This window comes from Oncorhynchus masou, unplaced genomic scaffold (genome assembly GCF_036934945.1).
Source record: "Oncorhynchus masou masou isolate Uvic2021 unplaced genomic scaffold, UVic_Omas_1.1 unplaced_scaffold_1128, whole genome shotgun sequence".
In the NCBI taxonomy this organism is placed as follows: domain Eukaryota; kingdom Metazoa; phylum Chordata; class Actinopteri; order Salmoniformes; family Salmonidae; genus Oncorhynchus; species Oncorhynchus masou.
The window spans coordinates 149,050-164,515 of record NW_027001020.1 but is presented as its reverse complement, the minus strand read 5'-3'; the positions used below and the strand labels follow the sequence as shown (position 1 = coordinate 164,515).

At 37.2% G+C, this 15,466-nt stretch overlaps 7 non-coding genes across 7 annotated transcripts; all 7 read left to right on the top strand.

The window, feature by feature from the left end:
- The first annotated feature begins 81 nt into the window (after window positions 1-81).
- Window positions 82-154, top strand: trnar-ucg (transfer RNA arginine (anticodon UCG)). Its single transcript has one exon. It is a non-coding gene; the product is annotated as a tRNA-Arg (tRNA).
- Window positions 155-3,691: 3,537 nt separating this feature from the next.
- trnar-ucg (transfer RNA arginine (anticodon UCG)) lies at window positions 3,692-3,764 on the top strand. The gene has a single exon. It is a non-coding gene; the product is annotated as a tRNA-Arg (tRNA).
- Window positions 3,765-6,348: 2,584 nt separating this feature from the next.
- On the top strand, window positions 6,349-6,421 carry trnar-ucg (transfer RNA arginine (anticodon UCG)). The gene has a single exon. It is a non-coding gene; the product is annotated as a tRNA-Arg (tRNA).
- Window positions 6,422-9,686: 3,265 nt separating this feature from the next.
- On the top strand, window positions 9,687-9,759 carry trnar-ucg (transfer RNA arginine (anticodon UCG)). Its single transcript has one exon. It is a non-coding gene; the product is annotated as a tRNA-Arg (tRNA).
- A 1,156-nt stretch (window positions 9,760-10,915) lies between these two features.
- On the top strand, window positions 10,916-10,988 carry trnar-ucg (transfer RNA arginine (anticodon UCG)). The gene has a single exon. It is a non-coding gene; the product is annotated as a tRNA-Arg (tRNA).
- Window positions 10,989-12,140: 1,152 nt separating this feature from the next.
- Window positions 12,141-12,213, top strand: trnar-ucg (transfer RNA arginine (anticodon UCG)). The gene has a single exon. It is a non-coding gene; the product is annotated as a tRNA-Arg (tRNA).
- A 2,387-nt stretch (window positions 12,214-14,600) lies between these two features.
- trnar-ucg (transfer RNA arginine (anticodon UCG)) lies at window positions 14,601-14,673 on the top strand. The gene has a single exon. It is a non-coding gene; the product is annotated as a tRNA-Arg (tRNA).
- The last annotated feature ends 793 nt before the right edge of the window (window positions 14,674-15,466 follow it).

The window sequence follows — 15,466 nt, the reverse complement described above, 5'->3', positions numbered from 1 at the left end:
TCATTCGGACAGGTTCACAATTTTAATGTCTATTGTTGCATAGCAAAGTCTGTATGATGTCAAATAGGGTTGTATAACATAGACTACGTGGCCTAATGGATAAGGCGTCTGACTTCGAATCAGAAGATTGAGGGTTCGAGTCCCTTCGTGGTTGTTTAATTTCATAAGCTCAGCTGATTTGAACATCTTTGCAATTTCCCGAAATAAGGCATTGCTCTTGTTGCTTGGACATTGTTATTCAACTTTTATTATCAAATACTGCAAGGCCTGAGAATTATTGTGTCTGAATCTGCATCGCAAGATTGAAGGAAAGAGTATCTTTGTACTTGTTAAAAATCACTAGCTTTCCTCATTCGGGCAGGTTCATACAGCAAAGTCTGAATGATGTCAAATAGGGTCATTTAATTTCATTGGCTCAGCCAATTCGTACATGTTTGCAATTCCCCTAAATAAGGCATTGGTCTTGTTGCTTTGAAAAGCTTGGACATTGTTGTTCAACTTCAATAATCTAAGACTGCAAGGCCTGAGAATTATTGTGTCTGAATCTGCATCGCAAGATTGAAGGAAAGAGTATCTTTGTACTTGTTAAAAATCACTAGCTTTCCTCATTCGGACAGGTTCACAACTTTGATGTCTGTTGTTGCATAGCAAAGTCTGTATGATGTCAAATAGGGTCGTTTAATTTCATTAGCTCAGCTAATTCGTACATGTTTGCAATTTCCCTAAATAAGGCATTGGCCTTGTTGCTTTGAAAAGCTTGGACATTGTTGTTCAACTTTAATAATCTAAGACTGCAAGGCCTGAGAATTATTGTGTCTGAATCTGCATCGCAAGATTGAAGGAAAGAGTATCTTTGTACTTGTTAAAAATCACTAGCTTTCCTCATTCGGACAGGTACACAACTTTGATGTCTGTTGTTGCTAAGCAAAGTCTTTATGATGTCAAATAGGGTCGTTTAATTTCATTAGCTCAGCTAATTCGTACATGTTTGCAATTTCCCTAAATAAGGCATTGGCCTTGTTGCTTTGAAAAGCTTGGACATTGTTGTTCAACTTTAATAATCTAAGACTGCAAGGCCTGAGAATTATTGTGTCTGAATCTGCATCGCAAGATTGAAGGAAAGAGTATCTTTGTACTTGTTAAAAATCACTAGCTTTCCTCATTCGGACAGGTTCACAATTTTGATGTCTATTGTTGCATAGCAAAGTCTGTATGATGTCAAATAGGGTCCCTGTATAACATAGACTGCGTGGCCTAATGGATAATTGACTTTAAATCAGAAGATTGAGGGTTCGAGTCCCTTCGTGGTTGTTTAATTTCATAAGCTCAGCTGATTTGAACATCTTTGCAATTTCCCGAAATAAGGCATTGCTCTTGTTGCTTGGACATTGTTATTCAACTTTTATTATCAAATACTGCAAGGCCTGAGAATTATTGTGTCTGAATCTGCATCGCAAGATTGAAGGAAAGAGTATCTTTGTACTTGTTAAAAATCACTAGCTTTCCTCATTCGGGCAGGTTCATACAGCAAAGTCTGAATGATGTCAAATAGGGTCATTTAATTTCATTGGCTCAGCCAATTCGTACATGTTTGCAATTCCCCTAAATAAGGCATTGGTCTTGTTGCTTTGAAAAGCTTGGACATTGTTGTTCAACTTTAATAATCTAAGACTGCAAGGCCTGAGAATTATTGTGTCTGAATCTGCATCGCAAGATTGAAGGAAAGAGTATCTTTGTACTTGTTAAAAATCACTAGCTTTCCTCATTCGGACAGGTTCACAACTTTGATGTCTGTTGTTGCAAGCAAAGTCTGTATGATGTCAAATAGGGTCGTTTAATTTCATTAGCTCAGCTAATTCGTACATGTTTGCAATTTCCCTAAATAAGGCATTGGCTTGTTGTTTGAAAAGCTTGGACATTGTTGTTCAACTTTAATAATCTAAGACTGCAAGGCCTGAGAATTATTGTGTCTGAATCTGCATCGCAAGATTGAAGGAAAGAGTATCTTTGTACTTGTTAAAAATCACTAGCTTTCCTCATTCGGACAGTTTCACAATTTTAATGTCTCTTGTTGCATAGCAAAGTCTGTATGATGTCAAATAGGGATGTATAACATAGACTGCGTAGCCTAATGGATAAGGCGTCTGACTTCGAATCAGAAGATTGAGGGTTCGAGTCCCTTCGTGGTTGTTTAATTTCATAAGCTCAGCTGATTTGAACATCTTTGCAATTTCCCAAAATAAGGCATTGCTCTTGTTGCTTGGACATTGTTATTCAACTTTATTATCTTAGACTGCAAGGCCTGAGAATTATTGTGTCTGAATCTGCATCGCAAGATTGAAGGAAAGAGTATCTTTGTACTTGTTAAAAATCACTAGCTTTCCTCATTTGGACAGGTTCACAATTTTGATGTCTATTGTTGCATAGCAAAGTCTGTATGATGTCAAATAGGGTTGTATAACATAGACTACGTGGCCTAATGGATAAGGCGTCTGACTTCAATCAGAAGATTGAGGGTTCGAGTCCCTTCGTGGTTGTTTAATTTCATAAGCTCAGCTGATTTGAACATCTTTGCAATTTCCCGAAATAAGGCATTGCTCTTGTTGCTTGGACATTGTTATTCAACTTTTATTATCAAATACTGCAAGGCCTGAGAATTATTGTGTCTGAATCTGCATCGCAAGATTGAAGGAAAGAGTATCTTTGTACTTGTTAAAAATCACTAGCTTTCCTCATTCGGGCAGGTTCATACAGCAAAGTCTGAATGATGTCAAATAGGGTCATTTAATTTCATTGGCTCAGCCAATTCGTACATGTTTGCAATTCCCCTAAATAAGGCATTGGTCTTGTTGCTTTGAAAAGCTTGGACATTGTTGTTCAACTTTAATAATCTAAGACTGCAAGGCCTGAGAATTATTGTGTCTGAATCTGCATCGCAAGATTGAAGGAAAGAGTATCTTTGTACTTGTTAAAAATCACTAGCTTTCCTCATTCGGACAGGTTCACAACTTTGATGTCTGTTGTTGCAAGCAAAGTCTGTATGATGTCAAATAGGGTCGTTTAATTTCATTAGCTCAGCTAATTCGTACATGTTTGCAATTTCCCTAAATAAGGCATTGGTCTTGTGTTTGAAAAGCTTGGACATTGTTGTTCAACTTTAATAATCTAAGACTGCAAGGCCTGAGAATTATTGTGTCTGAATCTGCATCGCAAGATTGAAGGAAAGAGTATCTTTGTACTTGTTAAAAATCACTAGCTTTCCTCATTCGGACAGTTTCACAATTTTAATGTCTCTTGTTGCATAGCAAAGTCTGTATGATGTCAAATAGGGATGTATAACATAGACTGCGTAGCCTAATGGATAAGGCGTCTGACTTCGAATCAGAAGATTGAGGGTTCGAGTCCCTTCGTGGTTGTTTAATTTCATAAGCTCAGCTGATTTGAACATCTTTGCAATTTCCCGAAATAAGGCATTGCTCTTGTTGCTTGGACATTGTTATTCAACTTTATTATCTTAGACTGCAAGGCCTGAGAATTATTGTGTCTGAATCTGCATCGCAAGATTGAAGGAAAGAGTATCTTTGTACTTGTTAAAAATCACTAGCTTTCCTCATTTGGACAGGTTCACAATTTTGATGTCTATTGTTGCATAGCAAAGTCTGTATGATGTCAAATAGGGTTGTATAACATAGACTACGTGGCCTAATGGATAAGGCGTCTGACTTCGAATCAGAAGATTGAGGGTTCGAGTCCCTTCGTGGTTGTTTAATTTCATAAGCTCAGCTGATTTGAACATCTTTGCAATTTCCCGAAATAAGGCATTGCTCTTGTTGCTTGGACATTGTTATTCAACTTTTATTATCAAATACTGCAAGGCCTGAGAATTATTGTGTCTGAATCTGCATCGCAAGATTGAAGGAAAGAGTATCTTTGTACTTGTTAAAAATCACTAGCTTTCCTCATTCGGGCAGGTTCATACAGCAAAGTCTGAATGATGTCAAATAGGGTCATTTAATTTCATTGGCTCAGCCAATTCGTACATGTTTGCAATTCCCTAAATAAGGCATTGGTCTTGTTGCTTTGAAAAGCTTGGACATTGTTGTTCAACTTCAATAATCTAAGACTGCAAGGCCTGAGAATTATTGTGTCTGAATCTGCATCGCAAGATTGAAGGAAAGAGTATCTTTGTACTTGTTAAAAATCACTAGCTTTCCTCATTCGGACAGGTTCACAACTTTGATGTCTGTTGTTGCATAGCAAAGTCTGTATGATGTCAAATAGGGTCGTTTAATTTCATTAGCTCAGCTAATTCGTACATGTTTGCAATTTCCCTAAATAAGGCATTGGTCTTGTTGCTTTGAAAAGCTTGGACATTGTTGTTCAACTTTAATAATCTAAGACTGCAAGGCCTGAGAATTATTGTGTCTGAATCTGCATCGCAAGATTGAAGGAAAGAGTATCTTTGTACTTGTTAAAAATCACTAGCTTTCCTCATTCGGACAGGTTCACAATTTTGATGTCTATTGTTGCATAGCAAAGTCTGTATGATGTCAAATAGGGATGTATAACATAGACTGCGTAGCCTAATGGATAAGGCGTCTGACTTCGAATCAGAAGATTGAGGGTTCAAGTCCCTTCGTGGTTGTTTAATTTCATAAGCTCAGCTGATTTGAACATCTTTGCAATTTCCCGAAATAAGGCATTGCTCTTGTTGCTTGGACATTGTTATTCAACTTTTATTATCAAATACTGCAAGGCCTGAGAATTATTGTGTCTGAATCTGCATCGCAAGATTGAAGGAAAGAGTATCTTTGTACTTGTTAAAAATCACTAGCTTTCCTCATTCGGGCAGGTTCATACAGCAAAGTCTGAATGATGTCAAATAGGGTCATTTAATTTCATTGGCTCAGCCAATTCGTACATGTTTGCAATTTCCCTAAATAAGGCATTGGCCTTGTTGCTTTGAAAAGCTTGGACATTGTTGTTCAACTTTAATAATCTAAGACTGCAAGGCCTGAGAATTATTGTGTCTGAATCTGCATCGCAAGATTGAAGGAAAGAGTATCTTTGTACTTGTTAAAAATCACTAGCTTTCCTCATTCGGACAGGTTCACAACTTTCTATGTCTGTCAAATAGGGATTTGTTGTTGCATAGCAAAGTCTGTATGATGTCAAATAGGGTCGTTTAATTTCATTAGCTCAGCTAATTCGTACATGTTTGCAATTTCCCTAAATAAGGCATTGGTCTTGTTGCTTTGAAAAGCTTGGACATTGTTGTTCAACTTTAATAATCTAAGACTGCAAGGCCTGAGAATTATTGTGTCTGAATCTGCATCGCAAGATTGAAGGAAAGAGTATCTTTGTACTTGTTAAAAATCACTAGCTTTCCTCATTCGGACAGGTTCACAATTTTAATGTCTATTGTTGCATAGCAAAGTCTGTATGATGTCAAATAGGGATGTATAACATAGACTGTAGCCTAATGGATAAGGCGTCTGACTTCGAATCAGAAGATTGAGGGTTCGAGTCCCTTCGTGGTTGTTTAATTTCATAAGCTCAGCTGATTTGAACATCTTTGCAATTTCCCGAAATAAGGCATTGCTCTTGTTGCTTGGACATTGTTATTCAACTTTATTATCAAATACTGCAAGGCCTGAGAATTATTGTGTCTGAATCTGCATCGCAAGATTGAAGGAAAGAGTATCTTTGTACTTGTTAAAAATCACTAGCTTTCCTCATTCGGGCAGGTTCATACAGCAAAGTCTGAATGATGTCAAATAGGGTCATTTAATTTCATTGGCTCAGCCAATTCGTACATGTTTGCAATTCCCCTAAATAAGGCATTGGTCTTGTTGCTTTGAAAAGCTTGGACATTGTTGTTCAACTTTAATAATCTAAGACTGCAAGGCCTGAGAATTATTGTGTCTGAATCTGCATCGCAAGATTGAAGGAAAGAGTATCTTTGTACTTGTTAAAAATCACTAGCTTTCCTCATTCGGACAGGTTCACAACTTTGATGTCTGTTGTTGCATAGCAAAGTCTGTATGATGTCAAATAGGGTCGTTTAATTTCATTAGCTCAGCTAATTCGTACATGTTTGCAATTTCCCTAAATAAGGCATTGGTCTTGTTGTTTGAAAAGCTTGGACATTGTTGTTCAACTTTAATAATCTAAGACTGCAAGGCCTGAGAATTATTGTGTCTGAATCTGCATCGCAAGATTGAAGGAAAGAGTATCTTTGTACTTGTTAAAAATCACTAGCTTTCCTCATTCGGACAGGTTCACAATTTTAATGTCTATTGTTGCATAGCAAAGTCTGTATGATGTCAAATAGGGATGTATAACATAGACTGCGTGGCCTAATGGATAAGGCGTCTGACTTCGAATCAGAAGATTGAGGGTTCGAGTCCCTTCGTGGTTGTTTAATTTCATAAGCTCAGCTGATTTGAACATCTTTGCAATTTCCCAAATAAGGCATTGCTCTTGTTGCTTGGACATTGTTATTCAACTTTTATTATCAAATACTGCAAGGCCTGAGAATTATTGTGTCTGAATCTGCATCGCAAGATTGAAGGAAAGAGTATCTTTGTACTTGTTAAAAATCACTAGCTTTCCTCATTCGGGCAGGTTATACAGCAAAAAGTCTGAATGATGTCAAATAGGGTCATTTAATTTCATTGGCTCAGCCAATTCGTACATGTTTGCAATTTCCCTAAATAAGGCATTGGTCTTGTTGCTTTGAAAAGCTTGGACATTGTTGTTCAACTTTAATAATCTAAGACTGCAAGGCCTGAGAATTATTGTGTCTGAATCTGCATCGCAAGATTGAAGGAAAGAGTATCTTTGTACTTGTTAAAAATCACTAGCTTTCCTCATTCGGACAGGTTCACAACTTTGATGTCTGTTGTTGCATAGCAAAGTCTGTATGATGTCAAATAGGGTCGTTTAATTTCATTAGCTCAGCTAATTCGTACATGTTTGCAATTTCCCTAAATAAGGCATTGGTCTTGTTGCTTTGAAAAGCTTGGACATTGTTGTTCAACTTTAATAATCTAAGACTGCAAGGCCTGAGAATTATTGTGTCTGAATCTGCATCGCAAGATTGAAGGAAAGAGTATCTTTGTACTTGTTAAAAATCACTAGCTTTCCTCATTCGGACAGGTTCACAATTTTAATGTCTATTGTTGCATAGCAAAGTCTGTATGATGTCAAATAGGGATGTATAACATAGACTGCGTAGCCTAATGGATAAGGCGTCTGACTTCAATCAGAAGATTGAGGGTTCGAGTCCCTTTGTGGTTGTTTAATTTCATAAGCTCAGCTGATTTGAACATCTTTGCAATTTCCCGAAATAAGGCATTGCTCTTGTTGCTTGGACATTGTTATTCAACTTTTATTATCAAATACTGCAAGGCCTGAGAATTATTGTGTCTGAATCTGCATCGCAAGATTGAAGGAAAGAGTATCTTTGTACTTGTTAAAAATCACTAGCTTTCCTCATTCGGATAGGTTCATACAGCAAAGTCTGAATGATGTCAAATAGGGTCATTTAATTTCATTGGCTCAGCCAATTCGTACATGTTTGCAATTCCCTAAATAAGGCATTGGTCTTGTTGCTTTGAAAAGCTTGGACATTGTTGTTCAACTTTAATAATCTAAGACTGCAAGGCCTGAGAATTATTGTGTCTGAATCTGCATCGCAAGATTGAAGGAAAGAGTATCTTTGTACTTGTTAAAAATCACTAGCTTTCCTCATTCGGACAGGTTCACAACTTTGATGTCTGTTGTTGCATAGCAAAGTCTGTATGATGTCAAATAGGGTCGTTTAATTTCATTAGCTCAGCTAATTCGTACATGTTTGCAATTTCCCTAAATAAGGCATTGGTCTTGTTGCTTTGAAAAGCTTGGACATTGTTGTTCAACTTTAATAATCTAAGACTGCAAGGCCTGAGAATTATTGTGTCTGAATCTGCATCGCAAGATTGAAGGAAAGAGTATCTTTGTACTTGTTAAAAATCACTAGCTTTCCTCATTCGGACAGGTTCACAATTTTAATGTCTCTTGTTGCATAGCAAAGTCTGTATGATGTCAAATAGGGATGTATAACATAGACTGCGTAGCCTAATGGATAAGGCGTCTGACTTCGAATCAGAAGATTGAGGGTTCGAGTCCCTTCGTGGTTGTTTAATTTCATAAGCTCAGCTGATTTGAACATCTTTGCAATTTCCCGAAATAAGGCATTGCTCTTGTTGCTTGGACATTGTTATTCAACTTGTATTATCTAAGACTGCAAGGCCTGAGAATTATTGTGTCTGAATCTGCATCGCAAGATTGAAGGAAAGAGTATCTTTGTACTTGTTAAAAATCACTAGCTTTCCTCATTTGGACAGGTTCACAATTTTGATGTCTATTGTTGCATAGCAAAGTCTGTATGATGTCAAATAGGGTTGTATAACATAGACTACGTGGCCTAATGGATAAGGCGTCTGACTTCGAATCAGAAGATTGAGGGTTCAGTCCCTTCGTGGTTGTTTAATTTCATAAGCTCAGCTGATTTGAACATCTTTGCAATTTCCCGAAATAAGGCATTGCTCTTGTTGCTTGGACATTGTTATTCAACTTTTATTATCAAATACTGCAAGGCCTGAGAATTATTGTGTCTGAATCTGCATCGCAAGATTGAAGGAAAGAGTATCTTTGTACTTGTTAAAAATCACTAGCTTTCCTCATTCGGGCAGGTTCATACAGCAAAGTCTGAATGATGTCAAATAGGGTCATTTAATTTCATTGGCTCAGCCAATTCGTACATGTTTGCAATTCCCTAAATAAGGCATTGGTCTTGTTGCTTTGAAAAGCTTGGACATTGTTGTTCAACTTTAATAATCTAAGACTGCAAGGCCTGAGAATTATTGTGTCTGAATCTGCATCGCAAGATTGAAGGAAAGAGTATCTTTGTACTTGTTAAAAATCACTAGCTTTCCTCATTCGGACAGGTTCACAACTTTGATGTCTGTTGTTGCATAGCAAAGTCTGTATGATGTCAAATAGGGTCGTTTAATTTCATTAGCTCAGCTAATTCGTACATGTTTGCAATTTCCCTAAATAAGGCATTGGTCTTGTTGTTCTGAAAAGCTTGGACATTGTTGTTCAACTTTAATAATCTAAGACTGCAAGGCCTGAGAATTATTGTGTCTGAATCTGCATCGCAAGATTGAAGGAAAGAGTATCTTTGTACTTGTTAAAAATCACTAGCTTTCCTCATTCGGACAGTTTCACAATTTTAATGTCTCTTGTTGCATAGCAAAGTCTGTATGATGTCAAATAGGGATGTATAACATAGACTGTAGCCTAATGGATAAGGCGTCTGACTTCGAATCAGAAGATTGAGGGTTCAGTCCCTTCGTGGTTGTTTAATTTCATAAGCTCAGCTGATTTGAACATCTTTGCAATTTCCCGAAATAAGGCATTGCTCTTGTTGCTTGGACATTGTTATTCAACTTTATTATCTAAGACTGCAAGGCCTGAGAATTATTGTGTCTGAATCTGCATCGCAAGATTGAAGGAAAGAGTATCTTTGTACTTGTTAAAAATCACTAGCTTTCCTCATTTGGACAGGTTCACAACATTTTGATGTCTATTGTTGCATAGCAAAGTCTGTATGATGTCAAATAGGGTTGTATAACATAGACTACGTGGCCTAATGGATAAGGCGTCTGACTTCGAATCAGAAGATTGAGGGTTCGAGTCCCTTCGTGGTTGTTTAATTTCATAAGCTCAGCTGATTTGAACATCTTTGCAATTTCCCGAAATAAGGCATTGCTCTTGTTGCTTGGACATTGTTATTCAACTTTTATTATCAAATACTGCAAGGCCTGAGAATTATTGTGTCTGAATCTGCATCGCAAGATTGAAGGAAAGAGTATCTTTGTACTTGTTAAAAATCACTAGCTTTCCTCATTCGGGCAGGTTCATACAGCAAAGTCTGAATGATGTCAAATAGGGTCATTTAATTTCATTGGCTCAGCCAATTCGTACATGTTTGCAATTCCCTAAATAAGGCATTGGTCTTGTTGCTTTGAAAAGCTTGGACATTGTTGTTCAACTTTAATAATCTAAGACTGCAAGGCCTGAGAATTATTGTGTCTGAATCTGCATCGCAAGATTGAAGGAAAGAGTATCTTTGTACTTGTTAAAAATCACTAGCTTTCCTCATTCGGACAGGTTCACAACTTTGATGTCTGTTGTTGCAAGCAAAGTCTGTATGATGTCAAATAGGGTCGTTTAATTTCATTAGCTCAGCTAATTCGTACATGTTTGCAATTTCCCTAAATAAGGCATTGGTCTTGTTGCTTTGAAAAGCTTGGACATTGTTGTTCAACTTTAATAATCTAAGACTGCAAGGCCTGAGAATTATTGTGTCTGAATCTGCATCGCAAGATTGAAGGAAAGAGTATCTTTGTACTTGTTAAAAATCACTAGCTTTCCTCATTCGGACAGGTTCACAATTTTAATGTCTCTTGTTGCATAGCAAAGTCTGTATGATGTCAAATAGGGATGTATAACATAGACTGCGTAGCCTAATGGATAAGGCGTCTGACTTCGAATCAGAAGATTGAGGGTTCGAGTCCCTTCGTGGTTGTTTAATTTCATAAGCTCAGCTGATTTGAACATCTTTGCAATTTCCCGAAATAAGGCATTGCTCTTGTTGCTTGGACATTGTTATTCAACTTGTATTATCTAAGACTGCAAGGCCTGAGAATTATTGTGTCTGAATCTGCATCGCAAGATTGAAGGAAAGAGTATCTTTGTACTTGTTAAAAATCACTAGCTTTCCTCATTTGGACAGGTTCACAATTTTGATGTCTATTGTTGCATAGCAAAGTCTGTATGATGTCAAATAGGGTTGTATAACATAGACTACGTGGCCTAATGGATAAGGCGTCTGACTTCGAATCAGAAGATTGAGGGTTCGAGTCCCTTCGTGGTTGTTTAATTTCATAAGCTCAGCTGATTTGAACATCTTTGCAATTTCCCGAAATAAGGCATTGCTCTTGTTGCTTGGACATTGTTATTCAACTTTTATTATCAAATACTGCAAGGCCTGAGAATTATTGTGTCTGAATCTGCATCGCAAGATTGAAGGAAAGAGTATCTTTGTACTTGTTAAAAATCACTAGCTTTCCTCATTCGGGCAGGTTCATACAGCAAAGTCTGAATGATGTCAAATAGGGTCATTTAATTTCATTGGCTCAGCCAATTCGTACATGTTTGCAATTTCCCTAAATAAGGCATTGGCCTTGTTGCTTTGAAAAGCTTGGACATTGTTGTTCAACTTTAATAATCTAAGACTGCAAGGCCTGAGAATTATTGTGTCTGAATCTGCATCGCAAGATTGAAGGAAAGAGTATCTTTGTACTTGTTAAAAATCACTAGCTTTCCTCATTCGGACAGGTTCACAACTTTGATGTCTGTTGTTGCATAGCAAAGTCTGTATGATGTCAAATAGGGTCGTTTAATTTCATTAGCTCAGCTAATTCGTACATGTTTGCAATTTCCCTAAATAAGGCATTGGTCTTGTTGTTTGAAAAGCTTGGACATTGTTGTTCAACTTTAATAATCTAAGACTGCAAGGCCTGAGAATTATTGTGTCTGAATCTGCATCGCAAGATTGAAGGAAAGAGTATCTTTGTACTTGTTAAAAATCACTAGCTTTCCTCATTCGGACAGGTTCACAATTTTAATGTCTCTTGTTGCATAGCAAAGTCTGTATGATGTCAAATAGGGTGTATAACATAGACTGCTAGCCTAATGGATAAGGCGTCTGACTTCGAATCAGAAGATTGAGGGTTCGAGTCCCTTCGTGGTTGTTTAATTTCATAAGCTCATATTTGAACATCTTTGCATTTCCCAAATAAGGCATTGCTCTTGTTGCTTGGACATTGTTATTCAACTTTAATATTATCTAAGACTGCAAGGCCTGAGAATTATTGTGTCTGAATCTGCATCGCAAGATTGAAGGAAAGAGTATCTTTGTACTTGTTAAAAATCACTAGCTTTCCTCATTTGGACAGGTTCACAATTTTGATGTCTATTGTTGCATAGCAAAGTCTGTATGATGTCAAATAGGGTTGTATAACATAGACTACGTGGCCTAATGGATAAGGCGTCTGACTTCGAATCAGAAGATTGAGGGTTCGAGTCCCTTCGTGGTTGTTTAATTTCATAAGCTCAGCTGATTTGAACATCTTTGCAATTTCCCGAAATAAGGCATTGCTCTTGTTGCTTGGACATTGTTATTCAACTTTTATTATCAAATACTGCAAGGCCTGAGAATTATTGTGTCTGAATCTGCATCGCAAGATTGAAGGAAAGAGTATCTTTGTACTTGTTAAAAATCACTAGCTTTCCTCATTCGGGTTCAGGTTCATACAGCAAAGTCTGAATGATGTCAAATAGGGTCATTTAATTTCATTGGCTCAGCTAATTCGTACATGTTTGCAATTCCCTAAATAAGGCATTGGTCTTGTTGCTTTGAAAAGCTTGGACATTGTTGTTCAACTTTAATAATCTAAGACTGCAAGGCCTGAGAATTATTGTGTCTGAATCTGCATCGCAAGATTGAAGGAAAGAGTATCTTTGTACTTGTTAAAAATCACTAGCTTTCCTCATTCGGACAGGTTCACAACTTTGATGTCTGTTGTTGCATAGCAAAGTCTGTATGATGTCAAATAGGGTCGTTTAATTTCATTAGCTCAGCTAATTCGTACATGTTTGCAATTTCCCTAAATAAGGCATTGGTCTTGTTGCTTTGAAAAGCTTGGACATTGTTGTTCAACTTTAATAATCTAAGACTGCAAGGCCTGAGAATTATTGTGTCTGAATCTGCATCGCAAGATTGAAGGAAAGAGTATCTTTGTACTTGTTAAAAATCACTAGCTTTCCTCATTCGGACAGTTTCACAATTTTAATGTCTCTTGTTGCATAGCAAAGTCTGTATGATGTCAAATAGGGATGTATAACATAGACTGCGTAGCCTAATGGATAAGGCGTCTGACTTCGAATCAGAAGATTGAGGGTTCGAGTCCCTTCGTGGTTGTTTAATTTCATAAGCTCAGCTGATTTGAACATCTTTGCAATTTCCCGAAATAAGGCATTGCTCTTGTTGCTTGGACATTGTTATTCAACTTTATTATCTAAGACTGCAAGGCCTGAGAATTATTGTGTCTGAATCTGCATCGCAAGATTGAAGGAAAGAGTATCTTTGTACTTGTTAAAAATCACTAGCTTTCCTCATTTGGACAGGTTCACAATTTTGATGTCTATTGTTGCATAGCAAAGTCTGTATGATGTCAAATAGGGTTGTATAACATAGACTACGTGGCCTAATGGATAAGGCGTCTGACTTCGAATCAGAAGATTGAGGGTTCAAGTCCCTTCGTGGTTGTTTAATTTCATAAGCTCAGCTGATTTGAACATCTTTGCAATTTCCCGAAATAAGGCATTGCTCTTGTTGCTTGGACATTGTTATTCAACTTTTATTATCAAATACTGCAAGGCCTGAGAATTATTGTGTCTGAATCTGCATCGCAAGATTGAAGGAAAGAGTATCTTTGTACTTGTTAAAAATCACTAGCTTTCCTCATTCGGGCAGGTTCATACAGCAAAGTCTGAATGATGTCAAATAGGGTCATTTAATTTCATTGGCTCAGCCAATTCGTACATGTTTGCAATTCCCCTAAATAAGGCATTGGTCTTGTTGCTTTGAAAAGCTTGGACATTGTTGTTCAACTTCAATAATCTAAGACTGCAAGGCCTGAGAATTATTGTGTCTGAATCTGCATCGCAAGATTGAAGGAAAGAGTATCTTTGTACTTGTTAAAAATCACTAGCTTTCCTCATTCGGACAGGTTCACAACTTTGATGTCTGTTGTTGCATAGCAAAGTCTGTATGATGTCAAATAGGGTCGTTTAATTTCATTAGCTCAGCTAATTCGTACATGTTTGCAATTTCCCTAAATAAGGCATTGGTCTTGTTGTTTGAAAAGCTTGGACATTGTTGTTCAACTTTAATAATCTAAGACTGCAAGGCCTGAGAATTATTGTGTCTGAATCTGCATCGCAAGATTGAAGGAAAGAGTATCTTTGTACTTGTTAAAAATGACTAGCTTTCCTCATTCGGACAGTTTCACAATTTTAATGTCTCTTGTTGCATAGCAAAGTCTGTATGATGTCAAATAGGGATGTATAACATAGACTGCGTAGCCTAATGGATAAGGCGTCTGACTTCGAATCAGAAGATTGAGGGTTCGAGTCCCTTCGTGGTTGTTTAATTTCATAAGCTCAGCTGATTTGAACATCTTTGCAATTTCCCGAAATAAGGCATTGCTCTTGTTGCTTGGACATTGTTATTCAACTTTATTATCTAAGACTGCAAGGCCTGAGAATTATTGTGTCTGAATCTGCATCGCAAGATTGAAGGAAAGAGTATCTTTGTACTTGTTAAAAATCACTAGCTTTCCTCATTTGGACAGGTTCACAATTTTGATGTCTATTGTTGCATAGCAAAGTCTGTATGATGTCAAATAGGGTTGTATAACATAGACTACGTGGCCTAATGGATAAGGCGTCTGACTTCGAATCAGAAGATTGAGGGTTCGAGTCCCTTCGTGGTTGTTTAATTTCATAAGCTCAGCTGATTTGAACATCTTTGCAATTTCCCGAAATAAGGCATTGCTCTTGTTGCTTGGACATTGTTATTCAACTTTTATTATCAAATACTGCAAGGCCTGAGAATTATTGTGTCTGAATCTGCATCGCAAGATTGAAGGAAAGAGTATCTTTGTACTTGTTAAAAATCACTAGCTTTCCTCATTCGGGCAGGTTCATACAGCAAAGTCTGAATGATGTCAAATAGGGTCATTTAATTTCATTGGCTCAGCTAATTCGTACATGTTTGCAATTTCCCTAAATAAGGCATTGGTCTTGTTGCTTTGAAAAGCTTGGACATTGTTGTTCAACTTTAATAATCTAAGACTGCAAGGCCTGAGAATTATTGTGTCTGAATCTGCATCGCAAGATTGAAGGAAAGAGTATCTTTGTACTTGTTAAAAATCACTAGCTTTCCTCATTCGGACAGGTTCACAACTTTGATGTCTGTTGTTGCATAGCAAAGTCTGTATGATGTCAAATAGGGTCGTTTAATTTCATTAGCTCAGCTAATTCGTACATGTTTGCAATTTCCCTAAATAAGGCATTGGTCTTGTTGCTTTGAAAAGCTTAGACATTGTTGTTCAACTTTAATAATCTAAGACTGCAAGGCCTGAGAATTATTGTGTCTGAATCTGCATCGCAAGATTGAAGGAAAGAGTATCTTTGTACTTGTTAAAAATCACTAGCTTTCCTCATTCGGACAGGTTCACAATTTTATGTCTATTGTTGCATAGCAAAGTCTGTATGATGTCAAATA